The sequence below is a fragment of the Leuciscus leuciscus genome (assembly GCF_965113295.1).
Source record: "Leuciscus leuciscus genome assembly, chromosome: 8".
Classification (NCBI taxonomy): Eukaryota; Metazoa; Chordata; class Actinopteri; order Cypriniformes; family Leuciscidae; genus Leuciscus; species Leuciscus leuciscus.
In genome coordinates, this window is record NC_138732.1 from 28,243,830 (window position 1) to 28,257,566 (window position 13,737).

Consider the following 13,737-nt stretch of genomic DNA (forward strand, 5'->3'; position numbering starts at 1 on the left):
CACGTCCTGTTAAGAGAATCTGCTGTTGAAGAAGTAAACATTACTTGTTACTTATCGTTTGAGTCCTGCAGACGTGCAGCAACGCCGTGGAGTAAGCCTTCCTAGTCACTATCGTTCCATTGTGCCCCGAAGACAGTGGAAAATCGTTTCAGCGGCTACTCCGGTCCAATAGCTTGAGAAGACAGGAGTTGCTCATTCTTTCTTCAAGTTGATTATTATTCAATAAAGATTGTTACCTTTGAACCAAATTACCTGCTTCCTCTTTTGTCCATCTGTTGCGTGCCTGTGGTGTTGGCTCCTCACGGTGGTGTCTGGAGTCAGGGGCGGCTGGTCATCCGAGTCCGCCCCGGCCTGCACCGGTGACATTATCATTTACATGCAAAATAAAGCGGCAAATAAAGGATAGTGAGCTTCAACCTATTTTACACAACTCTGCTCTAGGTAAGTGGAAATGTAACAAAGACAGCTGCATTCGTTATCTACACAAGGAATGCAAATGAAAACAGAAAAAAGCAGTGTGCTTGTTAGAGCCGTGCTTTATGGAATGTGAAATTACAGCACAGAGCAGTATATAGTGTACTTTACCGAGATGTCTAATTGAGGAACAACTAACGGGACTATATAAATGCAAGAGTCCTTTTTTATTAGAGGCCGTTCTCCTCCACGGGTAATGGGAGTGAGATATCATTGCCTCTTTCACAGCCGTTCCCTTTCAAAATGCTAACTATTTCATCCACTTAATCAGCCAATATTCTTTTTCAGCTTTGTGGCCAGATGAAGACTGAATCATCAGCTCTGTGCGCTGCCTTTACAGCGGGTTTATGAGGGGCTCTGAGAATGGTAAATCTCGAAACTTTCTGCGTCTTTGGGTAATTGATTGTTGGAAAGGGCTGAGTGCCACTTTTATTACCTCTGAGATTGAAAGAGTTCTCTGAAACTATGGGCGAGTGCAGAACAGCAAACAGTGTGATAAAATACCCTGCTGGACAGACAATTAACTAGTCGGCCAAGGGGGGCTGTATCTATCCCCTTCCAAAACTATAAATACAAATATCTTGATTGAGAAAATAAACTAGTATAGAACACACGTTAATCTAGTTGGCTGTGCAGGATTACAGAGACATCTGGATTGTGAATTAAAATTTCTCAGCAATATTAATTGATTTTAAATCTAGTCACCTACTGCTTTGGACAGTATATAGATAGTAAGATAGTCTAGATAGTATAGGCTTACATTTATCTTACTTGTTCTAAAGGGAAAGTGAAGGCTGGATAGAGCTTGTCCTTCAGATCACCGAATGAAATTTATACTTCGATGTGTCATTTTGATGTTTTTTTTTTCTTTTTTTTTTTTTCTTGTGTTGGCAAAGGTTAACTGTAAAGAAGAGATTCTGACAGCCCACATCTTGAGATCTGGCAGATGGTTGTCTCACAGGAAATCTGCCTCAAGGTCTGTATCTCAGTAACTATAAAGGTTTAACATTTTAAGTTTGTTTTTCACTGTTTAAACTTAGCTGAAAAGCTTAAATAATGTTATATAATGTAGAATATAATGTTTAATGGTGCAATCTATGGTGTCATCTTAGCAATATGCCCTGCATATTGGTGCAATAAGGTGGACATTTTAATAGTCGTTGTGTAGTAAAATTTTTAAGGTACTGTATGTTCCTACTTTCAAAAATAAAGCTGGGGTTCGGGAAAGATCAAGGAGCCGGGACTCAAACCCGGGTCTCTCGAATCACAACGGCTACATGCTACATGTTGGTACACTTGCCCACGAGGCTATCGGAGCTGACCATAAGTTTACACTACAAATTGCACACTTTGTCTTCACTTTGTCTTAATGCACATTAATAGACAAATAACACTTAGCTATACTTTGTACAACATACTATTGTATACTATAATGTCTTTTGAAAGTATACTTTCAATGCATTTTTACAATGATCATATCCAGCACACAGTTAAAATTTACCTAAAATATATGTTTTTCTTATACATATATATTACTTTAAAAAAATTACCTGAATTTCCTCTTCAAGTATATCTTTCTAAAATATATCTTTTTAGAATATATACTAAAGTACAATTATTTGTGTTAAAAGTTGTATTGTGAAAATAGGTAAAAGCATGATGCTAATATACTTTTAATATATTTGAAGATAGTACAATTTTTGTTAGTATATTTGCAATGTACTATTGAAAAAGGGAATATATTTCAAATACAATAAAGTATACTTTTTTTTAAACTAGGGTATCCTTGAACACATCTGTAAATTTTGGGTATCTCAGATAAATATTTGAAACAATGGTTCCTTGTTTTACATGCAGGTCAGAAGGTTTCTTCCTGTCTACGTGGGATGTTCTTGGCCAAAATAATCTGCAGAGGACCAGACTTTCTGTCGATAGTCAAAAGTGAGACTACACACCTACATCAGTCAAGTCCAACAGACAGGCACCACAGTTGAGACAGTAATCTAATGTGCCTCAAGAACACTTGCTTTAGAGCTCCATAACTGCTTAAAACCACTGACCAGACTCCTTCCTCTTAAGTGGAATTCAATTGCAGCGCTTATGTAAGTGCTGCTATAACTCCACAACTCTCTAATAGGCCCCTGTGCATTAACTATTGAAAACCGGGAAAATATCATCACTAATGCTGCTTAGAGCTCATAAACAAATTACATTTCTTTCAGTATTTGATGCATTCAAACATATTAATTCCAGATGGGTTCAGTACATGGCACATCCCAGCAAGCAATTGTGCATTTAAAAGAAGTCTAATAGACGTTAAAACACAGCCCTGACGTAAAGCAAGGCAAAATTTGGGCTGTCGGTGAAAATTGAATAGACATCTAACCATAGCCTAATAATAGACTATTCATCAACGCACAGACTATGCATAGAACATGTCAAATAAATGAAACCAAACTCCTTGCAATCAATGTTGACTTTGCTTACATGATGGAATATCATAAATCTCTCAAGTTATTTTGGCAAAAACGACATGTAATCCAATTCAAGGTTATTTTGGCTAGAAGTGGGTTACTCATAGCCAGACTATATTGGGTCTGTATTGGGAGAGTGAAATGATGGCTATTGCTTGCTGGGATACTGTCCATCAAGTTCAGTGACATTTTAAATAACTAGCATCTACATAATATACTGCTAATACATAATCACTCTTATGATTGAATTCACAAGCAAGTAAAAGCATGAATATGATTTCAGTAGTTCAATATATTCTTATATTGAAAAGCAGTCTTTTATTTCATACCTCATTTTTTATCTAGGAAATCACATTCACACCGGAGGTCTGTAAGATCACCAGAGTGATCATATTCTTCATTACAAATGAAAAGCATAATTTATTCCAGGCTTTATTTGAAGGACAGCAAAGTGTGCAAGCAATTGAAAATGAGGGATATGTGTTCAATGTCATCGTCTGCTCACCGAGAGAAATTAATATCTGTGGAATTGACTGTAGACTTAAGGGCAGTATATACCAGATTTTGGAGGGTGTGTGTGTGTTTGCGTATGTCAAGAGATTGTTGTGTGTGCACACCTGAAAATATATACTCAAAGGTTTTTGGTTGTTCCTGCATGATTGCACCTGTTCTCGCTCATTGGTTGGCCTTGAAATAGTATGCAATTAGAGGGGAAAACCTCCTCATTCGTTGTCCCTTGACAGGAGCTAAAGCTTGTGTTTACCCGCACTCTGAGGTCTACTGAGAGAGGAAGAGGTGGATATCTGAGACTGTTGGGTAGCTATGAAAAAATCGAAATTCCATTGCACAGCTGTGACCGAAAACTCTTAGCGGTTCCCAAACAAACACTAAAACCATTTCTGAGTCCCAATACAACATACATGTTAAAATTTACAAGACTACTTTAAAGTCAGCTTTCAGAGCTCCTGCTGAGTTCTGGGGATAGACTAAGTGCAAAGTAGATGGATCTAGATTATAAATTGTGCCTGTCTATTGAACGTTCTACAGTCTAAAAGTTTAGGTGTCTCTCAAAATGTTTTCATTTATATCATTTGCTTTAGTGTGCCAATTGGAAATATCAATTAAACAAGCTGTTTATTCATAAGATTGATATATTGCTGGGCATACGATGATTTATACATTTTCTTATGAACAGCAGTCTGTATTGATTCTCACATGTCTCATGACCAATTGTTACGTTCCAGGTTTGAATATGAGTGCAAGGTTTTCCTTACCTGATCTCACAATCCAACCTGATCTAACGCGTAACAATTTTACGAGGTGGTATTTTCTTATGAATTCATACAAAACAATTTAAGGTTGACCCCGAAACATGGGCATAAAAAGATTGTACGAATTCATACAAATTGCCATGAAATTGTGTTGGGTTTTCAGTGAATACTGATAAAATTCAGAATCTACCCTAACATATACAAACTAGTGCTGTCAATTGATTAAAATAATAATAACAATAATCAATCGCACTTTTTTTTTCTGTAATTAATTGTGATTAATCACACGTAACATTAAAGTTTTTAAAAATATATTTTTTTATATTGTTAATACTTCCACATTGAATCTCCAAAATAATGTAGAAACAACATAAAGACAGTATATTTTAAATATTTGTTTAATGACGTATTTTTACTAAGCACTATGAAGGCCAGTACGCTGATTCCAGTGCTGATGCTGATGTCTCTATTACACGTATTTATGTATATGTATATATAAATCAATTACAGGAACGTCTTTCTGTGTGTCTGTTATTCGCATATCTCTCGAACCATTAGTCCGATGGATTTCAATGTCTTGCTACGGGCACAAGTAAGTGCAGTGCCAAGTTTGACGTTGTTTGGATTAGAAATGCAAAAGATATCGATAAATATATCGGTAAAAGAAGCACACATTGGCTTTTGCCGCTCTAGCCACTGGCCACTCCCCCTCTCACACTGCACACTGAGTGGGCACAGCGCAGGACCAGAGGCCACTCCCCCTCTCACACTGACACTGAGTGAGCACAGTGCAGGACCAGAGGCCACTCCCCCTCTCACACTGACACTGAGTGAGCACAGTGCAGGACCAGGGGCCACTCCCCCTCTCACACTGACACTGAGTGAGCACAGCTGGCCACTCCTCCTCTCACACTGACACTGAGTGAGCACAGTGCAGGAGCAGAGGCCACTCCCCCTCTCACACTGACACTGAGTGAGCACAGTGCAGGACCAGAGGCCACTCCCCCTCTCACACTGACACTGAGTGAGCACAGTGCAGGAGCAGAGGCCACTCCCCCTCTCACACTGACACTGAGTGAGCACAGTGCAGGACCAGAGGCCACTCCCCCTCTCACACTGACACTGAGTGAGCACAGCTGGCCACTCCCCCTCTCACACAGACACTGAAGGTGTGTTCGACATCGGCTGCGGCTGGATGTAACCGATCCGCGAGAGTAGCCGCGTGCAGGCGGGGAGCAGCTGCAAACGGAGACGTGAAGTCGGACACTTTCTGGTTCCCGTAGTGACCGCTCACGTGGTGTTTGCATACTTTACCACAACTGAAGTGAAATAAATTCAATATTTGCCAAATAATACATGGATGTTTCAGAGACATTTTCATTCAATACTTTATGTACTGCTTCATACAGCGTCAGTTTGAACAAGAATAAAGTTCAACATAAGCTACTATCAATGAAGTGAAGTCTACGTTTTTTAATCAGTTTTTATTTGATAAACATGACACAATATAACATCACAACTACATGAAAAGATTGTTTACTGTTTTAAAAAACTGATTTGTGAGCGTTAGAAGAACTAAAGGTGTTCGAATAAACACAAAACACACGTGATCGTTGTCATGCGGTGAATCCGGCCAATCGTGGAACAGTTGTGTCGTCATCAGCAGCCATATCACCCTGTAGCCCAAGACTGGTTGCCCACTGAAGCTAAGCAGGGCTGAGCCTGGTTAGTACCTGGATGGGAGACCTCCTGGGAAAAACCAGGTTGCTGCTGGAAGAGGTGTTAGTGAGGCCAGCAGGGGGAGCTCACCCTGTGGTCTGTGTGGGTCCTAATGCCCCAGTATAGTGACGGGGACACTATACTGCCAAAAAGAGTACTGTCCTTCGGATGAGACGTTAAACCGAGGTCCTGACTCTCTGTGGTCATTAAAAATCCCAGGATGTCCTTCGAAAAAGAGTAGGGGTGTAACCCCGGCATCCTGGCCAAATTTGCCCCTTGGCCCCTGTCCATCATGGCCTCCTAATTATCCCCATATACTGATTGGCTTCATCGCTCTGTTTCCTCTCCACCAGTAAGCTGGTGTGTGGTGGGCGATCTGGCGCAATATGGCTGCCGTCGCATCATCCAAGTGGATGCTGCACATTGGTGGTGGTTGAGGAGATCCCCCCCTTCTATCTAAAGCACTTTGAGGTCTCAGAAAATTATCAGAGCTCGTGCAGACGCTCTTGAGAAGCTGCACTGGCTGAGTTCTCCGGCTACTCTCGAATCGCTCTCGCGGTACTTTGATGGCATACGTCACAGTCACGTGGCGTCGGCGCTGTATCAAGACGGACAAAATTTCTAACCGGGATGCACTGCTTCAAGTCAGTCGCCGATCGGTCTGCGCAGAGCTGCATGAAGCCGAACAAGCCTTGAGTGAGCACTGCTGGCCACTCCCCCTCTCAGACTGACACTGAGTGAGCACAGCTGGCCACTCCCCCTCTCATACTGCACACTGAGTGAGCACAGCTGGCCACTCCCCCTCTCACACTGACACTGAGTGAGCACAGCTGGCCACTCCCCCTCTCACACTGACACTGAGTGAGCAGAGCTGGCCACTCCCCCTCTCACACTGACACTGAGTGAGCACAGCTGGCCACTCCCCCTCTCACACTGCACACTGAGTGAGCACAGCTGGCCACTCCCCCTCTCACACTGACACTGAGTGAGCACAGCTGGCCACTCCCCCTCTCACACTGCACACTGAGTGAGCACAGCTGGCTACTCCCCCTCTCACACTGACACTGAGTGAGCACAGCTGGCCACTCCCCCTCTCACACTGCACACTGAGTGAGCACAGCTGGCCACTCCCCCTCTCACACTGACACTGAGTGAGCACAGCTGGCCACTCCCCCTCTCACACTGCACACTGAGTGAGCACAGCTGGCCACTCCCCCTCTCACACTGCACACTGAGTGAGCACAGCTGGCCACTCCCCCTCTCACACTGACACTGAGTGAGCACAGCTGGCCACTCCCCCTCTCACACTGCACACTGAGTGAGCACAGCTGGCCACTCCCCCTCTCACACTGACACTGAGTGAGCACAGCTGGCCACTCCGCCTCTCACACTGCACACTGAGTGAGCACAGCTGGCCACTCCCCCTCTCACACTGACACTGAGTGAGCACAGCTGGCCACTCCCCCTCTCACACTGACACTGAGTGAGCACAGCTGGCCACTCCCCCTCTCACACTGCACACTGAGTGAGCACAGTGCAAGACCAGAGACAGAGAGGGTCGAAGAAAGCAGCGGAGCTTAAGTAGCGTTTTCTCGGAGTTCACTGTGTAGCCTGCTCCCTGAATCATTGCGCTTATTCATTTGTGGATGTTACCTGAATCTGTAAGTCAGCTACACTGTTTACTTCTGAATATTAAATTTTATTCTGGTGCACTTAACGTTATCGCTACTGTGTAATAGTAGCCTGTGCTATTCACCAACTAAACATATCCTATTCAATGTGTTCACAGTCTCTTTCACGGCCATCATTTGTAGTAGCCTATTCACAAACTGTTTGCTCAAGCATAGCCTGGTCTCAATGCTTAGTTATTACTGTGTCATGCGCGCTGAAGTTAGCCTGTAACTATGTGATGTTGAATATGCTATGTTAAATAGTTGCCCTGCATATTCAACAGGATAGCTCATGTAGGCTATGCAGGCTTAAACAGGCTTAAACAGGCTTAAACAAGGTTAAGCTTAAACCATACCACTTCATTAACTGTATACTACTGTCTACACTGCACTATGTCATATACTGTTTATATTGCATTACCTGTCTATAATGTTGACACTGCACTTTTCTGCATTTTTGCACTTCTGGTTAGACGCTAACTGCCTTTCATTGTCTCTATAATTGTAATCTGCACAATGACAACAAAGTTGAAACTAATGTAAATCTAATCTAATCTAAACTAAACTCCTGCTACCTGTACACAGATACCCAAATACATGTCACCTAATATCACCATTATAAATTGTTTTGCAACCATGTAGTTCAATTTTCCATATTTATTGTATGTCATTATGTCAGTATCAGTATTTGCTTTCTACCATGCACAAATAAAAATATCACTGAACTTTTGCTGTGTAATTGTAACAATGAGCACTCAAACACACCATACCAACAATTACTAAAAAAACTAGTATATATCAGGGGGGCAGGGTTTCATATTATTTTGAAGTTTCCCCGGGCGCCGCCATTGGCTAGCGGACCATCACCTGCTGTTAGCATCCCATTGACTCCCATTCATTTTGGCGTCACTTTGACAGCGAATAACTTTACATCTGAGGCGTCTGAGGCGTTTAAAGACTCAATTTGTCCATTATTTATTTCTAAAGAAACACGAAAATGTATAAAAGGCTCCATTACCTTGTATCTTACGTTATGGCCCCGTAGAAGCAGTTTTTGTAAAAATAGGCTAACGATTGCGTCATAACCACGTGACTCTCTGTCGCACAGTAGAGAAAGTACCGTATGGACAGGAAGAGAAGCTCGCTCGCAATCGGGGGGACGTGGAGGCAAAATGACAAAGTAATTAATCAGAATACTTGGCAAAAGTTTCTCCTGCTCCTAGCTCATGGACACCTCCTACTCACACTCTCCGTCTCTGCAAGTTTCGGAAGGGAATGATTCAGATTTCTCTCGGCACAGCTACTAGTAGATAGACGGGTTGCTCACGTCACATCTACGTCGTCAAGCTCAGTTTGAGTCTACGCAGTACGCTCGACCATCAGGAAGTTAGTGCTTCTAATTGACTTCACTTGTCTCCGTTGAATCCAATGGGGTCGCTGTGTCCAGTTTATATACTGTCTATGGTATATATAAAACACTGAAAATCTTAAAGCACTGTTTACAAGGTTACATGGGTCAAAAACAATGAAAATAATAACTCTTTTTCATTATTTTTGCCCCATGTAACCTTGTAAACAGTGCTTTAAGGTTTTAAGGTAAGTCTAACAGGTAAATATACAGAAACTGAATAATCAAACACTGCACAGTCTTCCCTGCATAAATTATAAACTGAATATTGTCTAACAGGTATTCATCCTTATTAAAGGATGAATTTAATTATTTGATCCTTATTAAAGCTACAAAAGTTAATCAGTCAAGAGCAGTGAGCAATTTTCTCTTTGTCTTTTGCTCTTTGATTAAAATTAATGGCACAGGCAGCAGCGGGTTTATTAGGCTGCTGTCACTTTAAGATCCACACATGACGCGGATCTGAAACACATCTTTTATTTGAACTCTTTACATTAATGTAACACTTTTTTTTGGTGCATTTGTGTGTGTATGTGTGTGTGTGTGTGTGTGTGTGTGTGTGTGTGTGTGTGTGTGTGTGTGTGTGTGTGTGTGTGTGTGTGTGAACTACCCCTTCAGCATCACAGGTTATAGAGCACAATTCAATGGGCACATGAAGACAGCATTCATAAATGGCAATGCAGCAGTAAGTGGCTCATGTTGTTTTGTTGTATCGATAATAATTTAACCTCTCAAAAAGGTACCTGTCCTGGAGCACATATTGATTTTCATCTCTGAGACCTTGCATTCTGCATACTCTTGTGGTGAAACTAACCTTCTCCTGCAAGGAAACAGTATGAGGTTTGCTTTGTTTGTTTCTTGGACCCGAGAGAGTGTGAAACCAATTCATTATACCGCAAGACAACAAGCTGGTCAGAGAAACATTTATTTGCAGAGTTATTGATGTACTGCACATCTCTTTACAGATGAGCAAAGGACCCACAAAACTTTCACTTCCACATGATTTGTGAAATCTTAATTACAAATCTAAATTCATCAAAAATAGAGCAAATTTATGCAAAGTTTCAAAGTAGACTCCTTACTGATTTAAATGTCACTGGCGATGCAGATAAAAACAAGTAGCAAATGAGGTAGAAATTAAACTCTTATTTTGATCTTTTGTGATAGGCTACTTTTGAAAACCCAGTATAACATTGCAGCAGAGATACAATTTCTAACAGACTACAGTCCTAAAAAATTGAGCATTGTAATGAAATTAGAGAGATATTACTTAGTTGATATGCAGACATAGTTTCATAATGAGACCAATATATGTTGTCTGTGTTTCTACTCTAGGGCTTTTGCTATACACTGCACTGTTGTTGTTGAGGTTTTTTTTATTTTTATTTTTTTTACCTTTGGCTCTGTTGAGGGAGGGTTGTGATATGGGATCTTCACAAAAGTAGCCTGGGACACTGTGGTTTGCTTTAATTGACCACAGTGGCACTGGGCTACGACTGAAACTACTGTTTACACCTCAATACCTCCCCTGCTTTCTCCATGCTGCCCTAAGAGCTCAGGGACTGGATTATTTCATTTGGATTACACCAGAAAACATTTCCCAGTGAATAGGAGAAGCCTTTGTGTTGATTTGTTTGGAACTGTTGACATGACTGCTTTTACAAGTTTTACTCAAAGATCTCTATTGATGTGCAGCCTATGAAAAAAAAAAAAAAGAAAAGAAAAAAGAAAACTCCAGTCACAGAAAAACTCAATGCAAAAAAAAAAAAAGAAAAAAAAAGAAAAAGAAAGTAGGGTGGGGACTTGGTTCTATTCATCGGGTGTCGATTGAATTTTGGGATGCGGGCGTCTCAAAAATGAATGCGAGCCTGCAGTCGATTTTGGAGGAACAGGGTAAAAGTGGACTAAATTGGAGTACATTTACATTTATGCATTTGGCAGACGCTTTTATCCAAAGCGACTTACATTGCGTTATCCTATACATTTATACATAGGTATGTGCAATCCCCTGGGATCGAACCCACAACCTTGCGTTGTTAACGCAATGCTCTTACCACTGAGCTACAGAAAGCCAGATGTATGGAGTATTCCATACATCAACAGAGAGAAGTCTGTCATTGTACCTAGAAGATTGAGTTATGATTTTTCATAATAATAATAATAATTCAAATATCCCCATACTTCCCTAGTTGATTAATTACAATATAATTACACGTTTTTTCTGTGTATTACAAGTTTTTTTTTTTTACGTTTTTTTATGTCATCCAAATGCATTATCTAATTAAATCATCAGACAAATGATATATGAACAAACCCCTCAGTAAACACTTTCAGAACAGGAATAATAGGAATAATCAAAATATCAGAACTGACCAGTGCATGAGAGCAAAACTTGCAAAGGGATAGTTCACCAAAAAAAAAAAAAAAAGGATTTTTGTCATCATTTACTCACCCTGATGTTGTTCCAATTCCAAACCTGCATGAGTTTCTTTCTTCTGTTGAGAAGAATGTAAGCAGACAGTTGACGGTAGCCATTCATTTCTACACTCTAAAAAACGTTGGGTTATTTTGTGTACCCAATCGCTGGGTTAAAAATATTGGGTCGTTCTGCTGGGTTATTCGGATCATTTATTGGGTTGTTTCTATAACAACGCAGCCCGTTGGGTTAAAATTCAAATTTCAACGGTTGATCCCCGCAGCTGACAGAAGATACACGGGTGAGTTAATATTACACTATACAGTAGGCTATGCATATTGTATACATGTTTTTTTTTCGTTATAAAGTGACTTTAAGCTCTTACATAGTATTATTGCCGTTTTTTTCTAAATGTTCAGCCAATTATTTCCATGTTTATATCTCCCAGTTGACTGCTTTTTGTCCGCTATCTGCGACTAACGACACCAATATGGCAATATAGCCAGCCAATTTCTTAATACTCGGTTGTGATACTGTTCCTAACTTTCTATGTTCTTTCCGATTCTTTTGGGGAAAGTTATTCATATTTTCATATTAACCGACGCGCTCGGCTTCAAGACCCAGCGGAAGCCTGGTCCATCCATCCAGTGTCGCAGTCACTTACAGGAAGAAGGTATGCTGAGTTATATAAAGGCCTACATTGTAGCGCTAATGTTTACTTGTTTTATCCCAACTACAGTGTGAATTTAAAATACTACAAAGTGTTAAACTAGGGTGACCATACGTCCTCTTTTTCCCTGACATGTCCTCTTTTTGGACTTAAAAAAAATGCGTCCGGCCGGGATGCCATTCATTGTGTGCGTTTTTGCATTGCTTTAGATCGCGCCTTCTCGCACCATTGTTCGGTCGGTCATGATGTACGTAACGCAAAACATTGGTCAAACTGCACCACGGCTGGTCAACAGTGGCACATGGCTCCTGAACTGCGTTCAAAAAGAGCCCAAATGTAAATTCACAAACGATTTACCGAGAAATTTCCCGTGTTCCCGATTAAAAGCCCCGAAATATGGACACCCTAATTAAACATTTTATCTAGACAACTCTATAAAGATTAAAAGTTATAAAATATAACTATGACTCAATAAGATAGTAAGTTATTACAATAGCCAGTTAAGTAACACTTTTCAGATCACCACATAACTTACCCATTACATGAAATGACGGTTGTTTGAGACTTATTCCTTTATAATAAAATGTATTACTTTTTAAATGACACATAGCAGTAAAATTACATTTTAAATGGAGGTCATTTACCATAATACATGGCCATTGCAGGAGCTCATACTGTAAAATTACAGCTGTGATTTTACAGTGAATTTATAGTAGGTTAGTGACAAATTGTTAGTGACAAATAAAGCCTATTGACACTGACAATAGGCTTTATTTTTGTTAATTCACTTTATATTAACTCAACTTTTTTTACACAGGATGCTATGGATTCAAATGTAAGGGAAACGCTTCAGAAGTGGAACCTTGAAACATTAATCGAAAGATTTGCAGGTGAGAGATAATGTAGCAAGCATATAGCAGCATCACTAATATAGTGAAACCTTTTTAATTTGACTTCATGAAAATTAGAACTTAGGCCTACTAGTAATGAAGGATAATAAATTATTCAAATGGAACCTCTCTCCTTAAAGGAGTAGTCCACCAAAATGTTTTAAATTGGTCATAATTTTCTCACCATGTCCCTAATAACCTGTTTGAATTTCTTTCTTATTTGGAACACAATTCCCAAGAGTTTTTTTTTTTTTTTTTTTTTTTTTTACATCAATAAATCCAGAATAAATCAGAACATGTTCACACAGAAAGGAAAGCCTTGAGTCACAAATGCATTTTGGGACAAACATGCTTGCTCATACATACACACAAACACACACACACACACACACACACACACACACACAGGTGTGACTGCAAGAGTGCATTTGTATAGAACAGCCACAAATGCATATAAAGGGGTGAGACCTAACACCCACACAAATGCAGGTGCACACACATGCATACACAACTTCATTTCTGCTAATTGGTGTTGGTTTTATATACACATTTTTAAATATTTTTTTACATTTAAAATTAATAATTTTTTTCTGCATTTGGTTCATTAAAATAAATATAATTTGACAATCAAACTCTAAATCTTTTCTTTTAGTGGCATTTAAGTTATATTTTTGCAAATGTGTGGTGTTATTGCAAAACCAGACAATTTTAAAACACCTCAAATAAAAATTGTTACTTTATAGCA